The sequence below is a fragment of the Ambystoma mexicanum genome, chromosome 7q, assembly GCF_040938575.1.
Source record: "Ambystoma mexicanum isolate Mex_15411 chromosome 7q, UKY_AmexF1_1, whole genome shotgun sequence".
Classification (NCBI taxonomy): domain Eukaryota; kingdom Metazoa; phylum Chordata; class Amphibia; order Caudata; family Ambystomatidae; genus Ambystoma; species Ambystoma mexicanum.
Window position 1 is genome coordinate 404,574,277 of NC_090941.1, and position 21,953 is coordinate 404,596,229.

A 21,953-nucleotide genomic window follows, 5' to 3' on the forward strand; every position below is an offset into this window, starting at 1 on the left:
TTCCCGATCTACCAAGGCTTTGCAGTTCTGTCCTTGTAATTCAGCCGCCACGATTTTGAAAATCGGGGGGGAGCTTTGGAGCAGGATTTTCCTGTATAGTTGCGTTGCAGATATGGTCACCACCGCTCCAAGAGATAGCAGACCTAAATCTCGACGGATTGCTGGAAGGGGAGCTGACTTAGGCAAGCCTAATACTGATTTCCAACTGAAGCCTTCTAGACGCGGCCATAGTTCATCCGGGAGATTGAGGTTTGCCGCCATGCCATAAGTAATGGTTGGAACTACTTTCGTTTTGTAGAATTGTAGGGCGGGGAACCACGAGAATTTTCCAAATTTCCCATCGACTGCCCGCATTTGAGAAGTTAAGTTTCGCACTTTTGACCAGAGCGAGTTTTGGAGTGAGTTTTCACGGAGCGTGTTGTCAAGCATTACTCCGAGATATTTATATTCGGTTATGACTTCGATTTTAGTTTGTCCCAAAGCCCAGCCGAAGGTTGATTTAGTGCTCTTTGTTGATTTTGAGAGTATCAGGATTTTGGTTTTCGTTTTGTTGATTTGCAGATTGTTCGTGCTCATGTAGACCGCCACGTTGGTCAACTGGCGCTGAAGGCCGATTGCTGTTTGGTCCAGTAGAACCAGGTCGTCGGCATACCAAAGCCTGGACACTTTCTCCCCTCCTACTTTAGGAGGGAATGCTCGCACCATTTTCTCAGACTCTTGATAGTCCCCAATAAATGCAATAAACAGGGCCGGGGCCAGGGGGCATCCCTGTTTGACTCCCCGTTTGGTGTGAATCATGTCGGAGAGGGCCCCTTGCTGGTTTAGATGGACCCTTAATGATGTTTCCGTGTGGAGTGCCAGGATGGGGTCGAGAACTGGTCGCGGACAGTTCCATGCTGTCAGTTTGGCCCATAGCTTAGTACGATCTACTGTTTCGAAGGCCTGCGAGAGGTCTATTAGTGCCATGTAAACTTTAGTAGCTCCCCTCTTTGCGTTGGCTTTGATTATACTCAGGATCAGAAGATTAATTGCCGTTCCTGTACCTTTTTGGAATCCTGTCTGAAAACAGTCCGTAGCTGGGGAGATGGCGGCCCAGTCCTTGAAGTGTTGTAGCAGCAACGAGGCAAAGATTTTGCCAATTATATCTAGAAGTACAATCGGTCTGTAGTTAGCCGGTTGGTTTCTATCGCCCTGCTTAAAAACTGGGACTAAAATTGCCTCTGTCCAGGATTTTGGAACTTGCCTCTGGGTCTGGCATTGGGTAAAGAGTTCGGAAATTGCATTTGCCCATGCTGCTGGATGCCTTTTAATATCCACAATTGTCAGTCCATCCGGGCCCGGTGCCCTTGAAGTTTTTAACTTGGCAATTGTTCTTAAGATATTTTCCTGATTCGCTAAATCGATCCATGGGTATTCCCCTCCTTTTTGAATCTGGTGGGGCGAGTCCCCTGGTACGCGGTATAAGTCTGAGTAGTGGGAGATCCAGTTTTGTTCAGATACTGAACTCGAGAGTGGTGGCGCTTTTTGGCAATTTCTATTTCTGAGCAATGTCCAAAAATCTTTGGTCTTTCTCGTCGCCCCAATTACCAGCATGGCTTCCGCATCCTTCTGGTACAGTGCTTGGCGATGGTGTTTTAGCCATGCCTTGTAAATCTTCTCGCCAGTGCGGTATTCAGTCCATGCCTCCCTCTTCCCTGCCTTGATCGCTTTCTTTTTTAGCTTTCTCAGCTCCAGTCTTTTTGTCACCACCTCTTGGTTGAACGTGTGGACATGGTTGGGAGGGTTTTTCACCTTTCCTCCAAAACTTGTTTTGTAGGGCACAAGTAGCGATACATATTCAGGTCTTCCCTCTATTAGATTTTCCGGTGGGACCCTCCCTTTTTGCTTTAGAGCGATTTCCAACCCTCTCACGTTGTTAGATGAGAGACGAAGTCGGTTTTGCTGCATATTCGAGCTTACCACTGGTAGGTAGTGCGCTCTTTCCTTCATAAGACCGCCCCAGGACATCTGCAGCAGGTTGTGGTCACTTTTTGGTGTCCGGTATACTGTGAAGTCCGTCAGATACGGGATCAAACCTTCGGTGATGAAAATGTAATCGTGAGTAGCCTCCGCACCCGACCTTTCCCATGTTGGAATTTGGGATTTGTGCTCCACCAGTTCCGCCACATTGTACAGCTTACGTGATTTCATTAATTCTGACCACGCTTTACCTCTTTCGTCGGCCACGGGATAGGAAGGCTTATCATCTTTATATTTGCCGGTCGCACATTTTGCGTTCAAATCGCCGCATATTATTACGTGGGGGACCTTTAGGTCGATTGTAATTTTATCGATGATGTTCGCAATCTCCGTACAGAAGCCCTCAGTGGAGACTCTATCCGGGTTCCAGTATAGGTTGATTATTGCTACTTCTGATGTAGCATCTATGGCTAGATCCCGGGGACGGTGATTCCAAGATACAAGAGTTGTTAACATGCCATAATCTTCAGCTACCTTCTTTATACTCGAGATTCCTGAGCCTACCCGGGTTGCCGTCGGTAGGCCAGCCGATGGTCGTCCCTGTAAGGACCTTGTTGCTGGGGAACCTTCAATTTCGTAGCCGTCTAACGCTGGTTTTCCCAGGAGCCAGGTTTCTTGAAGGCAAATAAGATCGAAGGCTCCTAAGTTAGTCTCACTTCCGGTCATTAGATGGCGATGACCTCTTGTGTTCCAGGATGCCAAATGAAGGGGTAGTTCTTTTTGCTTAGTGGGCAGCATTTCCTCCCGTCCCATAGTGGCGTTGGAACACGATGGTGATTGCTATGCTTTGGGGGGGCGGGCAATAAGGTCTTGAACCCACTTCCACGGTTTCAATTGAGTTCCCTCTTTGTTCGGCACTGTTTTCGTCTGTCTGCCTAGTTCTTCCTGGTATTGCTTCTCGTCACTCATTCCTTGAGCTTTCGGTGGATCTGTGGGTCGACTGTTCCTGTAATTACTGTGTTCTTTATTTTCATAATGGTTAGACGGCCTGAATTCTCCCCTTACATTTGTCCTTGAGGACCACTTGGGTTTATACGGTGTCTTTTCCGCGATGTATTTTGCGGCATGATGTAAGGTCGTGCCATTTTTCTCTCTCTCGTGGGTTTGGTGTAAGGGCAGTGGGATTCGAAGTTTTTCTATTTTCAAGCCCATACGGTGGAGATCCTTTACAACTTCTCTGGAGAGATCGAAGGCTGCCTTGCTATTCACATGGAGGTAGGCTTTGGCTCTGTGGTCCCGATGGTATGGTTCCACAAGTATAAGGTCGGCTGATCTTAAATTTCGCAACTTGCTTATCTTCCGCAGCAATTTCAGGACTGTGCCTCGGTTCAATACTAGATAGGTATCCTTTGCAGAGGTTTGCTCTAATTTGAAGAGTATTGAGTCGTGTAACTTTTCTTGTATCTTTTCCTTTGACTTTTGGTGACTGCCCATCGATTTATGGGATTCAGCTTGTGTCTTGATCTGGTTTGCGTGTTCTTGATAATTCTTGTTCTTTAAGGGTTTTTAAAGCCTCTAGGGCGATGCTTGGTGAGTTTGCCGGCGAACTATGAGTGCGAGACCTTCGGCCCCCCCCATTAGTGTTTGTTACCTCATTCGGTTGTGGGGTCGGTTTCCCCGACGAGGGTTTTTGCGAGCTTGTCGTTGGGGAGCTGATTTTTTCCGATGTTGAGGGCCTCGTCTTTTCACCGACGGAGTGTTGCGAAATGTTCAATAGATCCTGATCTGACTCATTCCCACTACTTACATCAAGAGTCAGAACTGGTCTCAAGATAGTTGAAGGTTTCTCTGGCTGTACGACGTTATTGGGTTGAGGTTTTAAGATCCCCTCATCTCAACTTTTCTGTGATTCTGGTAGTTCCCTTTGAGTGGTCTTTGCTTTTTTGTCCATTTCCAGTACGCTTTTCCCCTTTGTTTGCTTTAGATTAGTCGTGAGCCGTCCGGCTATGACCTGTTCCTGTTCGTGGTGTGCAGTTTTTTTTACTGACTTTTTGAAAATGGGGCGGTACCCATGCTGCTGCCACTTTCTGTAGTCTGTATAGCCTTAGAAGAGGAAGTGGTCCGGCTGTTTTTTGCTTCTAACTCGCCTCTCAGTAAGTCAATTTTCCCCTCAAGGTTTGCGGCAATCCTATTTGAGTTTCGCTCAACGGCCGTTAGATATCCTTCAATGAAGGTTAGTTTTTCACTCATTGTACTTATCATAGACGAGTTGTCCTTGAGTGCTTCATGAATTGACTCATACAATTTGCAAAAGGGGTTTAAGGCTATTGTCACCGCCGACATTATCGACAGTAAGTCAGCTTTATTTTTAGAGGGGGTGTCTTTCTCTGTCATGCTTGGAATTTCACTTAGGCGCCTCGATTTCTTGGGGGTTTTAGTCTCTCTCTCGATTAAGTGATGAACCGGCCTTTCTGTTGTCCTTCTCTTTGTTGGTGGCGGTACACCGAGAGTCATTGAGTTGTTTTCTCCTAGTGGCCTCCCTGAATTTCCTAGAATGTGTGGGTGTATCCATGCATATTGGTCATTCGCGGTGGATGAAGTCTGCTCTTCTCTTTCACTAGGAGTGGGTGGGCCACCATCCCGAGGTTTTGAGAGAGCCTCCTCTGACTGTAATGCTTTTGGAGATTCGTGCACTTCATCTCTCTCAATCGCTTGGTGAGCGGAGGTTTCTTTAGCACTTTGCTTTGTCCTTAGATGGGGCGAGATGTTTTCTAAGTCACTGCTCTCCTCGTTGTCTATAGGTGGGGCAAGGTTCGCTGAGGTGCTATTTGCGAACCCTTGAGGGATGCCCTCGATTTTCCTAGATTTCAGTCTTGGAGAGGGTTCTGTGATAGCCTCAAGTATTTCAGCATCTGAAAGTTCCGGCTCCATCTCGTGTTTCCTTTTGTGCTGTTGGATGAAATAGTCTTTGAGGGATGATGATATCAGAGGAGTTGCTAAGCGATTGATTCTACCCTGTGCTCGTGCCGGGGCTTTGCGAGATTTCTTCCCTGGCGCCTTTTCCATCCTTGCTTTTGCTGTTTTTCTTTGCTTTGGTGGAACTGTTCTGCGTGGTACTGGAGATTTTACAAGTGGGTCATCCAATTTAGGGATCTCGTACTGAGAGGCCAAGTTCTGTTGGCTGGAGCCTCCACTGCCACTTTTATGTAGTTCCTGTGTTTGTGGCATGAGCTGTGGGACCTTCTCTTGTGTTTTCGCCTCAACTGCTGCAGATGGGGTGTGTTGGTCTGGATTTTCGCAAAACGAATCATCCTGGGGTGTAGTCGCCTCCTCCTCGGGTACTTCAAATACTGAGTCATCTGATTGACTGCCACTCATTGCTGATTTTTCAGCTTCATGGTCAGAGCTCTCAGCCAGGTCTGAGCTGTTTGCCCTACTTTCAATTTGGATTGCCTTGGCGTTAGGTAGATTTGACTGGTTGGAACGGCCAATAGGTGAGTGTGTACTTTTCAGTGATTGGTGCATTTGGACGGTAGTAGAGACTTGGGAAGTTGGAATAACTTGGTGATTGGAGGCGCCCTCCGCATTCGACTTACGGACGACTGCGTGAAAGCGCACTCCTGGCTCTGTAAGTCGATCAGCGGTTCTTCTGTCTTGAGAGCATTTTCGTGGTGATAGCTCAGGGCGTATAGATTCCTGCCTCGCCCATACTCCGACAGTCTCTGGCGGGAGATCACTCGCCATAGCGGTCGGACCGCCGGGCGTTCTGTGCTCAGCATTTTTGAGAGGGCTCCGCGTGATAATAGGGGGGGGAAGGACCCCCTTCCACACTGCACCGTTCTTCGCCTCCCCTTCCCTTTTGTCACTTTGATCTGCTACTGGGAGTAAAGGACCATCCAAATACGTGGGGTCCACAGTGGGACTCTTGGAGCCGCCTAATTTCTTTAGCCTGACGTCGGCCCGATGCCTATCCAGGGGTGAGTTCATCTGCGTAGGAGGCACGGGAGGTGAGGGGTGTGAGCAGGGAAGGTGTAAGGGGGAGGAATTACTCCCAGTTTGTGGTTGCCCCTCTCGTGGCACAGCTCTCTGTGTTTTCAGAGAGTGCTTATTTAACAGGGTGTGCTCCTGGCACTCTGGGGGGTCAACAGTGTTGAGTGCCAGTTTGCTGCTGCGCAGACGGCGACTTATGTCGTCTTCCGAGGGGGGTGGACAAGCCATCCCACACTGGGAGAGTTCGTGAGTGGTTGGTGCACAGCTTTAAGGCTAGGTGGGGAGGGGCTTTCCACGTATGCCACAAGAAGATGTAAGAAAGTGGCTTACCGTCTGTTGCTTCCCGACACCCTGCACCGCACACTTGCCTGTTCCTCTCCAGGTACCAGCGCCGTCCAGAGCCGAACAGCAGCCAAACAGCTCTTTACGTGTGAAATGCAGTGCCCTTTACTCCGCAGTCGGGCTTAACGCCGCGAGGGTGTCTGGGGCTGTTTTTTAAAGTTGGTAGAAGTCACGTGACAGCACACGTGACCGTAGCAGAGCTCCACCTCCTCCAGGAAGTGGGTGAACGCCGGCAGGCTACTCGGCGTGTAGCAGAGGTGAGTCAGGATGCGAGCGTTCTGGATAAATGCACAAATTAACTACTTATTTATTATGTCTATAGGTTCAATATTCTGAGAGATATACCACTCATATCACACCTATCTCAAAATACTCCCCCAGGTCAAAGTGGACCAGGAATCAGGCTGGTTTGTAAAGGTGAATATTTATGTATTTATTTAAAATTCAAATCAAATATAAGTTCATATATATATGGGGCAGCAATCACCAATGAAGTGGCAAACCAATTCAGAAAGTAAGTAAGGCAATTGAATTCACTTAGATCAATTCTGAATAAAAAACACAGGAAAAAGAACAGTTTTGGCTTGTGAAAGATAGCACTTAGATTAACATTTCCCCCTGCAAAGTTCTTAATTCACACATGAGCAATTCTACACAAGTGTAAGTGAGCAGCAGATATTCAGGAATGAACAACAGAATAAAATGTTTTAATATAATCTTCCCTCCCCAAAAAAGAGAGAAAAAGCTTTTTTAGAACTTTGACACTTTCAAAATGACAGTTGAAAATGGCTTTGTGAAACAAGGACAAGTGTGCAAAAATGTTTAAATTGATAAAACATTCTTATGGGATCAATACTAAACAGATTCTAACCAACATGAGTTACAAGATAAACAACAGTACACACTTTAGATCGCAATGGAAGTTAAACACTTTGAATGGAAAAAGACACGTGTAAAACCTTTGAAAAATGCGAATTCGCTGCAAAATTTCACTATGCGATTTTTAATAAAAACCGGTCAAATACATTGTTCCCGCAATGCGGTTTTTAGTTGTGGATGTAGCTAAGGGTCTTAGGTTTAGTGAGAGTTGACATTACATTTCTATCTATAAAATTGAGGAAGTTATGGAAGTTTTAGTGAGAGGCGTTTTGAAAAAATAGAACAGAGAAAAGTAGAAATTCGGTTTTAAAAATGACAGATTGGTTTTATTAGACTATATTAATGACTATGAAAAAGAGAATGGCACCCGTAATTCTCCTCCACAGTGATGCACAGCAAATTGTAACTCTTCACGTGTGATACTCTGGTTTCCGTTTTGTATGGGAATTACTTTGTTTAAACCAAATCACTAATGGGTTATGATTTAATGAGACAAATGAGAAAAAAATCAGCGCAAGAATGGTTCTGACAGTATTAGAGATCTGAAGTTAAAGATGTCCTTGTTTAAGATTGGGAAAGGACAATGCAACTGTACTATGGGTTACTCGGATTCCTGTTTATACTTACAGTCCACTGTAATTAAGATTGGAGTGTCAGGGTTCTGGTCATCCTGGATCGGGTCTACCGGCGGCAGGGCACCTCTGGCGGGATGGTCAGCTGGGTGGTTCTGGTCAATTGGACTGGCACCTCAACTGGATTTGGATTGGATTGGACCTTCTGGTCACTGGACATGGTAGATTAGCGTGATGGCGAGTTTCAGCAGGCAAGCCTGATGGTAGCAAGCCAGACTGGATCAGCATTATTCTTTCCTGAAGTTTAGGATGGTTAGATTTGGGCCTAGCTGAAAAGAGGTCAGCAATTGCTGGGCCCTGGTTTTTGCAAATAAGTCTGGAATCAGGACAAGATGAAGAGTTCTGGACAGGATGAAGAAGTCAGGAACAAAGCGCTGCGCGGAAATCAGGAGGTAGTCAGGAATCAGTGTGTGTTATGTGTGGTGAAGTTCCTATATTTATCATGCCAAGTGACATAACAAAGTTAATGATATGGACAGAATTTCAAACCACACCCCCACTGCTGTGAGTGGTCAAAGGCACTTGCTTTGTTCTGGTTGGAAGTCAGAAAAGAGCTGTCATCTTTATGATATGATTTAGGAACTCCCACATTAATTTGAACCACAATTTAACTTTTGCACAAATGCACATTTCTATAATTATGCCCCCTAATAAAATTGGACACATACATTATATATTTTGTGAGTTATCCTTACGTCCAATTCCCATCTCTGTGAGAGCTGTCTTTGTCATTCAGTGGAATTTTGTCCATTTTAATCATAATGGTTTGGCCTAACAATTTCTAATTCAATACATATCTGGGCGATGACCCCTAGAACATGGGTATACAATATCATATTTGCAACAACAATAGTTTTGCCACAAATAGGGTTTTGGTGTAACTTTGGTTCCTTATGTAATACAGTGTTCACTAACATCTCCACAGAAAAAGGATAAACTTCGATTTATAACTACCAATTTTTAGATTTGTCCTCCTTCATGCTGCAAAATTAAAGGTTTTCAAAACTTAACCACAAATATGCACTTTAAACAATAGATTGCTTTGAGCAATATTTTTTCTCTCCTTTCAACAAACAAAAGCTGTCAAATCCCTTTGATCAGGGTGGGGTGTAGAGGGAAGTTTCCTGCCCCTCCCCAGAAAGGGTCAATGCTCAGCCTGTTCTTTGTCCTTGGCTCAGCCAAAGGCGAATGGCTAATGAGGTCTTTGTTCTAAATATGCAAGACCCTCCAGCATCACTTAAGCATTCCTGGTAGCAGCCTAGTGTCAACACGAAGAGTCATCTTTCCCAGGCTGGGCACTGTCCAATCAGAATTAACCAGTTAACTCCACACTGGGTTACTTTAAGATTCACCTAAAATCTTTCATATAAAATATATACAATGAACATATAAGGGATTTTGACAATTAAAGAAATTAAGCCCTTCACAAAAACATGCTTTTAAACAGGTGAATTTTGCAATTTCTTCGTGGAAAAAGCACATTTAAACTGAGTCTTTTACATCAGAGTTTCCTTGGCAGCATACACATCTACTCAGCACCATTTCTGTCCTTGAGTGATGGAATTTGTTTGCAGTCTGGAAGTAAATATTCAGCCTTTGCTTGGAGTTTTCTCTGCACAGCTGAAAATGAGACGGATTGTTATATGTTGCCTTTTTTAGCTGCATTTTTCTCGTGTAACTGAAAACAAACTGTTGCTGGACTGGTTTTTCATGAAATACATTTCTTAGCTGCTGTCAGTCAGTGAGGCACGGTTTCTTCTGAGCCAGCTGGAGGATCTGTTATTTCAGCACACTTTTAATTTCAATGGTTCAATTGGAAAATGACTGAATTTAGCACCAAAACAGCACTTTGAAGGTTGCAATTGGTTGGGGAAGCTGCATTTTAAAAGGCATTTTCGGTTTTTAGCCCACTTCTGTGGCCTTGCTTCATGTTACATGTAACAGCACCCACTGGCATTCAGCCGAAGTGAGTTCTGTTTTTCCACCAACTTTGACTGTGTGTGGCAGGGGTGTGCAGCCTTTTGTGATGGTGAACCATGCGCAGTTTTGTCGATTTTTTTCACGAACAGGGATTAGCGCATCTATTTTTGCCTGTTTCTTTCCCCATTGGCAAACGGGTGCAGTGGTGCGCATCGGCATGGGTACAAATATCCCACAAAGCCCCCCCCCCTGACTTCGGCTTGACTTCCAGTCATGAGGAAGTCGGGCACATGGGATTTTTCTTTCTGTCCATGTGAAGAAATCCGGTTGCTTCTCCCGTCAGCAATTGATGCGACATGCTCTCCTTGCCGGTTCTGGTTGGGATGGGAAGATACTCCCATCTTCTCCCCTGCTTTCTTTTCCAGTGTGGAGCGACACTCCGGATCTCATGGGATTTTCCTCCTGGGTCCTTCTGGGTGATTAGGTGTATTTAATGCCAGTAATAGAAAACAGAACATAATGCGGTTATGAAATATTTCCCACTACTGTTCCCAGGGGGATTTCAGCAGTGGGATAGACGCATACGTTTAATGACAATTTACAATATTCCCTGCATGTATTCAATGACAATTTAACAATTTTATAGGGGTCTGGATTCTCCCCCTCTGGGTTTCTGGTAAGCTCTTCTATTTGCCGCAAAGTGTGCCTGGGATGGCAACTCTTTAGCTGGTTTATGTGGACCCACTAGTCTTCCTTTTCTGTCAAATTTCCCTTGGTGATGCAGATTCTGTATGCGACTGATGAGATTCTGTCCACAATTTCAAACGGTCCCCGCCAGCTAGGCAGGAATTTGCGCTCCTTGGCTTGGTTCCTTTGGAAATTGTACAAGTAGACCCTGTCTCCTACTTGGTATTCCTTTTTGATGGTCTTAAGGTCATAGTGGGTCTTCATGCTGTCTGCAGATCTTTCTAGATTCCACTGAACATACGCAAAAGCATGTTGAAGGTGTTTTCTCAGATTCTCAACATACTCATGAGTTGTGAAGGCATTAATCACGGTCTGCTCTTGGGTTCTGTAGAGCAGATGCTGGGGTAGCACCATCCTTCGTCCAGTCATCAGCTCAAATTGAGACATTTTAGTTGCAAAAGAAGGGGTAGATCTGATGGCCTTCAGGACAAGGGGTAATCGAATATCCCAACTTGGCCCAGAGTCTGCCACAAACTTTTTTAATATGCTCACTATGGTTTTATTGTACCTCTCAACTCTGGCGGTATGCAATGTGTAATTTCCTTTTTACCCCAAGTATCTCCCACATCTTTGTCATCACTTCGCTGGTGAAGTGACTACCTCGATCTGATTCAATCCTTTGGGGTAGTCCAAAACACGAGATGATGTGATTGATCATCAGGGCAGCTGCTGTTTCTGCCTTGCAATTTGGGGCCGGGAGACATTCCACCCATTTAGTAAAGAAGCATGTTACGGTTAACATGTACTTGTTCCCCCTAGAGGAGCGCATCACGGGCCTGATGAAATTGACTTGCAAATCTAACCAAGGCAGTGTCATCCCCCTCTTTTGGAGGGGAGCCCGGTGTGTGAGTGATGTTGGCTGAAATTGTGCACACACAAGACACCCCTTCAAGTATTGGTCGAAGTCCTTCCCCATGTGTGGCCAGCATGGAACCTCTCGCAAGATTTCTAATGTCGTATGAAACCTCCGATGACCTTCTGTGGCCGCATCACGGGCATGACATAGCATCAAGCTTTGGAATGAGGTAGGGACCACCCACTGGTCACAGCCAGATATGAATCTGACCTTCTGTGGCCGCATCATGGGTGTGACATAGCATCAGGCTTCGGAATAAGGTAGGGACCACCCACTGGTCACAGCCAGATATGGATCTCCTTACCAATAAACCGTCTTGGATTCGGAACATTTTTGGACATTTTATCAACACTCTGAGGTCCTCTTTCCCAAACCATTTGGTATCCATCAGGGGAAAGTTCTCAGGATCCTCAATGTGTTGATAAAACTTACCAATTATTGGATCCCCTTTTTGAGCCATAATCAAATCAGCATCTGGGGTCTCCTTACTCCACTGAGCAGTTGAGAGTTCATTGTGAGCATTTGTCTGGGACCTAGTGATAGCAGCAACCTGGGTTTTCCCCAACAAGGACTCGATCTCAAGTAGATCCCCTTGGATGGCTCCGGTTTTGACCAGCTGATCAGCTAAGTCATTTCCAGTTTTCTCTGGTCCCTCTACTTTGGAATGACCCTTGATCTTTTTTCAGTAGATGGTCATCCCACTAGAGGTGACCAGATCATCAATATTCTGTATTAATTTTCCATGTTTTAGTGGTTTGTTGTTAGCACATAGCATGCCTCTGGTTTTCCAATTAACCAGGTGCTCCACGAACCTGTCCTGGACATAATCTGAATCAGTGATTATGACCAGTTCGTGGAGTTGGTGTTGGACAGCAGTGAGGATGGCTTGATGCACAGCCATCAGCTCTGTGACCTGACTACTACGGGGACCGATTTTGTATCCAGCAGAGGGTTCCAGGGCATCATTCACCCAGGCATTCCCCATGTCGGCCACTAGTTCCTTTTCGCCGTTGTTGTCAATATGGTAGGAGCACCCATCCACATAGACAGTGGGCATACCCTTAAGGTACGCCTCCATGTTGTCCTTGATTTTAAGACCTTCGTTCTCAAGACAGTTTTCTCTGGCACAATCATACAAGTCAGCCAGACCTTGCACGAGGGGACTCTTCTTGTTTTGGCCATATCTGACCTCCACAGGAAAGCCTTGCATTGATAGAATCCAGGAAGTAATTTGGGAATTACTCACATTTCCGGCCCGTATTCTGTCACTTTGAAGATATTGCAGAGGCTGATGTGGAGTCTCCACTATGATGTATTCCCTCTGGATGAACGGGCGGTAATTCTTCAATGCCCACACTGTTGCCAGGAGTGCCTTCTCACAATCGTTGAATTTCTCCTCCACAGAGCATAGTCTTACTTGCATGGGAGATGACTTTATTGACCTTGTCATGCTTTTGGTATAATACTGCGGTCAAGCATGTATTTGAGAACCCTGTCTCCAAGAAGAACTCCTTGTTTTTGACAGGAGGGTAAGCTAGGCAAGACGCTTGTTAGAGGCATCTTTTGAGTTGTCTTACTGCCTCAGCTTGTTCTGGACCCCACTCCCACTTGACCCCCCCCTTCAACAGATGGATCAGGGGTCTTGTGATCTCTGCGTAATCCTCAATTAACTTTCTACTGTAATTAGTCAGTCCAAGGAGGCTCCTTAGCTCACGCAGAGTTGTGGGGTCTTTTAGTTTCAGGAGTGCTTCCACTTTCTTTTCCTGGGGACAGAGACCCTCAGGAGTTATCTCATGCCCCAAGAAATTGACACGGGTCCTGCACCACTGTGCTTTCTGAAAGGAAAGTTTTGCTCCGGCGGCCCTCAACTGTGTCGGAACATAACGGATCTCCGCTATGTGTTCCTCCACAGTTGAGATTTTGATCAGAACATCATCTACATAGGCCAGGTTACCCCTTTCACCCAAGTCTGGCATGGCCTTATGCAACAAGATATTAAATTCATTGCCGGAGTCTGGGTTCATGTGTACTGCTGCCCCCCGAAGGAAAAGGCCAGCTTGTATTGGTCCTCCCTACTTACAGGTACGGTCCAGTACCCATTGGTCAGGTCAATGGCAGTGTTTACCTTTGATCCCTGGATCTGGGCCAGCCCTTGGTCAATGTAGGGAAGAGGCCATCGGGAAGTATGGACTAGTTTGTTTAGCTCCCTCAGGGCAGCACAGAGTCTCCACTGGCGGTTTGGTTTCAAAATTCCCAACACCGGATTCTGTAACACTTACCTTAAAACTCTGCGGGAACACCACTCCTGAGATTAAAACTAAGACTCTTCTTGGCGTGTGTTGCTATCTCGCTACTAAAAATTCTTCCTTCCCTGCCACCATAAATCTGGGGAATACACAAGGAACTTCTCAATGAATAATTCTAGGACAGCAGCATAAGTTAAATTGCTATTCCTTCTTGACCACCCTCTCTCTATTTGTCACCCTGTTTACCTTTACTTATTTAATGGTGGGCTCTCCATCCTGCTTCTGTGCAGGGGCACATGTTCTGTAGAGGGGTAAATGCGAATATGGCCCCTGTGAGAAAAACCCTTCCGTGAATTGTATGCAGATGAATGTGGTCTGAATTGGAAGCAAGGAAAAAACCCAGGAACAGGATAAAATGGTGACCCAACTGAGGACTGCTAACAAATGAAATGGGAAAGGTTCAATAGTAAATACAATCATTATTTCTGAGGTACATGAGAATGTCTAAAAGAACTCTCTCTTCTCACTGGAAGACAATAACTAGAGAACCTGTGGAGCTGCAATGGGGAAGGCTCTACTAGAAGGCTCTACTACTCACATGAACTGCCTTAAACGCGCTATGCCATTTATCACCAATGTTTCAAATAAGCATCCACATTCCTAAGAACCACGTGACTAAACGGTAGAATGAAATGGTGGAAAGGCTCCTCGGTGTAGGGGGGTTTTAATATATCATACGGAACCTAAAGACACACATGCATTGAGAAGAGCACCTCTAAAGAACACATGCACTTGTGAGGAAACTCATTATAATAAACACATGCGGCACCATTAAATGCAGAAGATACTGGCGCACGCGTTTAAAAATGACAATGATACTTGCCGTAAGGTGAAACAGGAGTCGGAGCTGAATAAGGACGAAACTCCCAGTCAGATTAGCGCGTGAATTCCTCACAGAATTTTATGACAGGAGGAAATGGGAAATAACGGCCAGAAAATCAGGAACTGTGAACTGAAGCCAAGGAGAGACAAGAAGGGGAATGGGGATGCTATGACTTTGAAAACTATGAAATAATGTGCTGAGGAATTCCTGTCAGACGGCAGAACCGCGGTAAGCGTCCACTGCAACTGCAGAACGACGTGAAGCGCGGACCAACAAAGGGGAGGGGTTTATATGCTCAACCAGCAACAACAACTTGACCCACACAGCCGCTTTCAAGGAAACAACCCGGCGGCCATGTTGGGCTATGAGGAAGTGCCTAATTCTTAGATAGCCTTAACATTGTCCTTTCTACCCTTTATCCAGGAATGATATGCAACCATCCAAGACACCTTGGGGGTAATTCTAGGAGGAAACCCAGTGATCATGACAGATTATTGAAGGTGCTGTAGACTGGACGAATTATCCCACGGGATTCAAGGGTTTAATTATTTCTGTGAGGGACTCCATGGATGCGAGAGGCAAGCGGTATTGCTTCACAAACACTGAAGTCATGCTAGGGTCCATGGAAATTATTGTTGTATGGATTTCGGTGTGACCGCAGTCATATGAGTCCACCACAAAGAGATCCTGAAAATCGAAGAAAACTTGTTTCAACTTTACTTTTTGCTCCAGAGTCTCACAGGCATCAGCTAGGTTGACTCTCTCTTCAACCATCTCCCTGAAGCCCGGGAAGACTTCTGGTTTGGCTATATCAGCGGCCTCCTCCTATAGCTGGGTAGAGAAGTCCCTGGTTAAAGTACTGACTTGGACTGATGGCTTAAGGTGGGGAAGGCAGTCCTGGTGGACTTGAAAGATCACCTCATCCCTCCTGAAGTCACATTTCAGCTCTTCCTTACCATAAGGGCAGGAAGAGTACACCAATAAATTCCCCCCATGCCGGGTGAAGATCCTGTCTGGTGTTGTGTCATTGTCGCTATCACTGTCAAAACAGTCATTGGGGATAGGTCCTAATAGTTAATTACCTAAATCTATGGAAAAGTGTTGGTCATCAACCGCCATTACAATAATGGTGCCTGCGACCAGATTGATACTTCTAAGGTCGCTGTTATCCACCACTATTTGAATGGTGTTATGTTCTGTATTGACTAGTGGTGTTGGATTTACCGCCAACCCTTGCTGTTGGAGATGGGCATTGAGGTAAACATATGCGTCATGATTTTGCAGTTTCTGTCCTCTTTTAATTTTTACTTTAAGTGGGAATAGTCAGGTCCATTCTGGGATGGTGACTTCCTCTCCAATCTGAACTTCAACTGCATATGGCAGCAATTGAGCTGACCGAAATGCTTTTTCTGGATCATCAAAGTCCATGGCGTTACCTGCTAATCGGGACCAGGCTTTGAAGTTTATCAGGTCCAAACAAATGGCAAAGCGATTGAGAATGTCATTGCCTAAATAAAATGCAGCAGGGACATCTCGCACAACCCAACGGTTATGAACTTTACTTTTGTTGCCTATGGAAATTTTGAGCATACACCTGCTAGGCAGGAGATATTTGGAATTGGAAGTTCCCAGGTCCATTTCCCATTTGTCTATCAATTTAAATGTGGGAATGGCTGGATCTTTTGGGAGATTTCAGAACATGGCTTCTCTGATGAAGCTCTTACCGTTGTTCACGCACACTCGGGAGAGAACAGAGTCCTTCTCCTCATTTAACTGAATAGGGATGAACAACTGTTCTCTAATCTTTTGAATGTCATCTAAGCTCTGTGCTGGTTTCGTATTACTTTGGACTATGGAAGTGGGATTTTCTGATTGTGAATTGGCATAGAATTTCAGAGTATTTCCTTCCAGTGTGGAATGCCACTTGAGGCTGGAAGGAAGGTTGATTTTCAGAAGTAGAGAGGAATTGGTTTTTTTGAAAATGGAATTCAATCTGATCCTGTTTTTGTTCAACCATATGGCATGTGCCATTTAAACTAACATGGTTGACACTATGTTTTAATTTTATTGGTCGGTTAGTCTGGGTCCAGAGGACCTTATTTACACAGTCAATGAGGGGAGACAGTCTATGCAGGATGTCATTCCCCAGTAAACATGGTGTGCCCTCCGGAGTCACAACTATGACCAGTTGTTTCACCTTGTGTTGTCCAATTTTAATTTCTAAATCCGCAGTCCCCTCGACAGGAATTAAATTCCCATCGAAGTTCTGAAGTTGTCCAGGAAGAGGGGTGAAAGGGATCTGGTATCTCTCCCCCCTTCCTGAATTCAGCTGATCAAAGGCTCTCTTTGACAGAAGAGTGGCTTAGGATCTAGTGTCCACAAGAGCCAGAAATGCACATTGCCCTTGTACTTGGACCGAAGCATAAAATCTTCCCTCCTTCTCCTCAAGGAGGCAAAGATAATGTGCATTTTGGGCCAGTTGGTGGGTTCATTTCTTGACTCTTGATTCTGACATAGGGGTAGTTTGGGCAAGATTCTGTGTAAGTGCTTGGGGATCTGTAAGAAAAATATGGCAGTTGGATATTGGGGGAGTTTCTGGCTCCCCCAGTTCTGATTCTGGGCCGCCCTGCCCCCTTTTTGGAGGTAGTCCCCAGAGTATGTTTGGCAGGGTGGCTTTCTGGCTTATGATTCTGGGGTTCAATGATGTTGTGAAAGGGACCCCTAGGGGACTCTGACGTCTATGGAAACAAGGCGAGTCACCACACACCATAGATACGCCAGACACAAGGTTGTATTCCCAAAGCTAGGGTTTATTGCAAAGCAAAAGTCTCAGATGGCCAACTCGCTCTAACGCCCCGCAACGTGTATCTCTAGACCTCGAGGGACGCAAAAGAGTGAATTACAGACATCAGTTACATATATACAAAATGCATATCAAACAATCAGCTATGACATGTTTAACATCCCCCTTTATTGGGTTTCTTTGAACTTGGTGTGTTGATGGACATCTCCGATCACTATGACACCTTCAAACATCTATTCTAGTAACAATTTGCAATTTGTGAGTGCGAAGGCATCTTTCAGTTGTTGAATAGAACACAGCACTTCTGTTCTTGGAAGCGAGCTACATACGGGGGGAAGAGTTGCATTCCGGACCTTGCTATCTATCAGGTGCTATTCGCGTCCTGGAAGCCGACACGCTCTAGCGGGTTCAGCAAAGGGGGGCCGTAAGAAAAGCATAATTCAAGCCTTTAGCTGTATTATTCTAACATATTCTACCATATAACGAGACTGGCTGGCAGCTGTGAAATGATTAAATGCCCTGAAGATCTGCTTCAAGGCTACATTCGGGAGGGAGCCGGGCATTCTTCCTGGCGCTGCCTACGTTTGTGTTTCAATGAACTCTTGTTATCCTCACGGCCCTGCGGCCTTGTCCTTTTCGCATACAGACAACAATGTTTCACAGTCGAGCAGTGTAAGCGGAAAATATACTGCGAAGCAATAGGAACAGAAAGCAATGAGCAATGGTTAGAAAACAAAATGGCGATTCTTGTTACATCAAAATGACCGTTCATTGGCAAACTCGAAAACCTATATTTTGTCATATCGTGCATGAGACGGTTGGCCCACGGCCACCAAAATGCGTTTGTGGTCTCAAAGTAGAGGTATCCGTATTTCTAGACTGACAAACCCTCCTTTGGCTGTATGCCAAACATCTCATCTATTTATTGAAAGCTCCTCTAGTGATGATGAATCTGAAGTACTTATGTCTGAGTCTTGCATGCTATCGTGGACATCATTGTCTTCATCAATATCTATTGCCATCAACTCTTTTACTGCTCTCATCTCATTTGGGTCTGGGCCAGTTCGATCATGAGGTTGTTTTTTCTTTGTTATCATATGCATACATCCTTCCGTACATCCCTCAGTTACCTCAGTGCAAACTATGGGTACACAATGTATACAACAGCACGTTAGGAATATTCCAAACACCACTACTAATATTGAGATCAACTTCCATCCCCAAGATCATAGTATTCCCTAAAACCAAGATTCTATTCCCCAGCTCCCTTCTCCAGTAGGGAGTTCAGAGCTTAGGACGTGCATTTTCTTTATTGCTTCAAAGATCGTGGGGGAATAATCATCGACATAAACGCAACATGCTGATCCCACTATTTTGCAAATTCCCCCACGATCAACCAGGATCACATCGAGAGTCATTCTATTTTGCAGCATCATTAACCTGATTCCTCTTCCAACGTCATGTTAATTAATATATCTGTTGTTGTGTGTATTGTATTTTTTAGGATTCTGGACTGTTGCCTTATATTATAGGAGTTCACTATCTGCCCTAAGAATGGAATGAATGATTTTGCTACATCAGTTGCTATTAAAACACCTTCGTCAGTCCTTTTGACTCTAGTTCTGGATAATCTGGCCATGGCTGCTGTTTCCAAGAGGAATACTCCTGGGAACAGTAGCCCTAGGTAACATGTACCTCCCCAGTTTCTGGGCAACCAAGGGTATGCTTTCTCTCCACATATAAAATAAACTGGATCACCTACGTATACTGGTTCTATTTCCCATTTTGGTACCACTGTATTAATACAACCAGCATATGTTCCGACTGAAAAAGAGCCTTTCTTTTTTAGACAAAAAGGGACAGTTCTTGGGCTATAATTCACCGTGTAAAATGGGGGAATTGCATCTTTGTCCCCTTCTGTTCTTACACGAAACCTCATTACAGATGTTTTTTCTGGTGGGGACAATCTATCTTGTCTATTTTGTCGTGTTATCTTTCGTGTACTTTTCCTTGTGGGCTCTGGGGCTATTACTTGTGCGTTATGGAAAATGGAACAACCCACAGGCTTCATTATTATCTCCTCAAACTCATTCATGTTGGTTCTGTCTAATTGACCCGTATTACTCTCATTCCATTTCCCATAGAACATTGCACCTAAAGATGCACTGCATGCATAACTTAATGGTAATGGCTGCACATACCACCCTATCCCTTTCCCAGCATGCTGTGGTAAATGGGCAAATACCCACCAATTTGTTTTCTTCAGGATTTCATGTTTCATGTTCATGATCACCAGTAAAGTGTTATTTCCAAAACCTTCCCTGTGTTTTTCTTCCATTGGGGGTAGGGTATAAGTGATCACCTGACCGGGCTTTCAGTAGTGGATATATTAATTATTGGTAAAAACATTTCTAATGGGTGTATTGTTTCTACCCACCATAATATTAGGGCTGTCGATATTGGTGCTACCACGCTCATAAAGCACATTATTATCGTTGGTACCAGCATACAATTTGTTTTACCATGCGTTTTTCTTAAGCTTATAGTCTTTATAATTGACTCATTCTCAGCGGTGGTGGTGCAGGAGGAGGCTGGAACCGGTCCCGGCATGTTTCTCATCGTCCTTCTTCTTCCTTATCACAGTTCGTTGTGGATATCTCTCTTCGTCGCGCTTGCTCTGATGTTAATAAGTTCAATGGAATTGTCACAGTTCAGTTCTGCCTGTCCTTTTTAGCCTGGATTCGATTATTCGTTTTTAGGCGAGAACACTTGTCCCTTCTTATACTGCTCAGAGGACCTTTGATCAGTTATCTTATCGCCTTAGTATCATGTGCGCCCAGCTTGTCCGCTCTGGTCCTGGACACATGTACTTTTTATGATCGCACCGAGGAGCTGCGAATCTTGAATTGTCTGACTTGCACAATTCTCACGCTTCTCTCCTCTACACCTCTGGTTCCTTCTCCGTCCATGAGCTGAACCAGAGGTTGACATAAACACCAAAAAGAACTGCGGATCACTTTATCTTCTGAGGCCGCAGGTTGTATCGCCTTGCTCCTGGTATCGTATGATCCGTGAACAGTGCCGGTGCACTTCCAGATTCAGGCTCGAAGTCAGCCTGTGGCGCTACTGCATGTGCTGGTGTGTGCCGCGCCAATGATGCAGATCTGTTTTTTGGCGTGCTGGCAAGTGCTGATGGGCGCCAAAGGGGTACACAATTTAGTTTTGCTGGTATTTGCAAGGCAGATTTCGAGTCGGTCAGCACTGTTGTCGATTCTGCTGGGCAACGTTGGGGCCCTCTTTGCCCTTCCCCCTCTTTGGCAATCATCTCAGGTTTTGTTTCGAGTTTCACCTCTTGTTTTGGCAGATTAGGTGGCTGCTCACTGGCAACAGTTTCTTTCGTTTCTGGAACCGCTGTCTCTTTCCGGTCATCAGTGTCAGGCAAGTCTTTCAGTGCAGTTGGAATCTTCTTGGCATGGGTGGCATGGATCCACGACTTCCTTCCATCCACCCGTATTGCCGTCTGCGTTGCCAAAAGTACTTGATGGGGCCCGCGCCACCTGGGTGCTAATGATGACTTTCTTTCAAAGTTCTTTAGCAGCACCCAGTCTCCTGGCTCCAGCGTGCCCCGGACTGGTGTATCTCACTGGTAATGCCTCCTGCACCTGCTGATTAATCAAGGGCCACAATAAGTACTAAGCATAGGATGTTCTATCTCATTTAGCTTTGGCTGAGGTGCGCACCAAACATTTGCCGGGCTCCCCATTACGATCTTGTACGGGGAGAGCCCAGTTTTAGCCTGTACAGACATACGCATGCATAATAGTGCTATTGGTAATGCATCCACCGAACTCAACTTGCTTCGCGCACAAATCTTGCTAATCTTTGATTTAAGAATCCCGTTGTGCCTCTCCACAAGACCGGCAGAACTTGGATGCCTTGAACTATGGAATCTCTTATCAATCTGGAGACCAGCACATATCTGTAATACCACTGCACCCACAAAATGTGGTCCATTATCAGACCATAGGACTCGGGGCAAGCCAAATCTGGAAAAGTACTCCTTCAACATTACTTTTGCCATGCTCATTGCAGTGCAGTCTTTCAAAGGATATGCCTCCACCCACTTACTGAATGCACAGATCACCACCAAGATGTATTTTAAGTTTTGGCACCTCTCCATCTCTATGAAATCAAAATGAATTACCTCAAATGGCATGGAGGGCGGGCCAAAACTGCCTGTTGGAGTCACTGTTCCCTTCCCTACATTGTGTTGCAAACATGTGATACAGTTCTGCACCAACCTCTCTGCATTCTTTTTTATGGTGTCCAGTCATTATCTCGAAAACAAAATGTCGAATTACAATAATGTCGAAACAATAATGTCGAAAACAAAAATGTCGAATTGTTTTTTTTTTTATTTTACATGTTTTTTTGGGGTTCCGGTGGTAAAAAAAAAGGGGTAAAACATTAAAAAAAAATTAAAAAGGGGGTTGGGGGGGGAACCCCCCCATTTCGAATAAAAATCAACAAAAAAAAGAAATTCGACATTTTTGTTTTCGACTTTATTTTTTCGACATTATGACTTTCGACATTTTTGTATTCGAGATTATGACTATAAACCATAAGTTTACATTCTGCCAAACTGTAGAAAGGTGCTGTATTATTTTCTTTGCACAGATGTGTGTAGGGCTGTGGG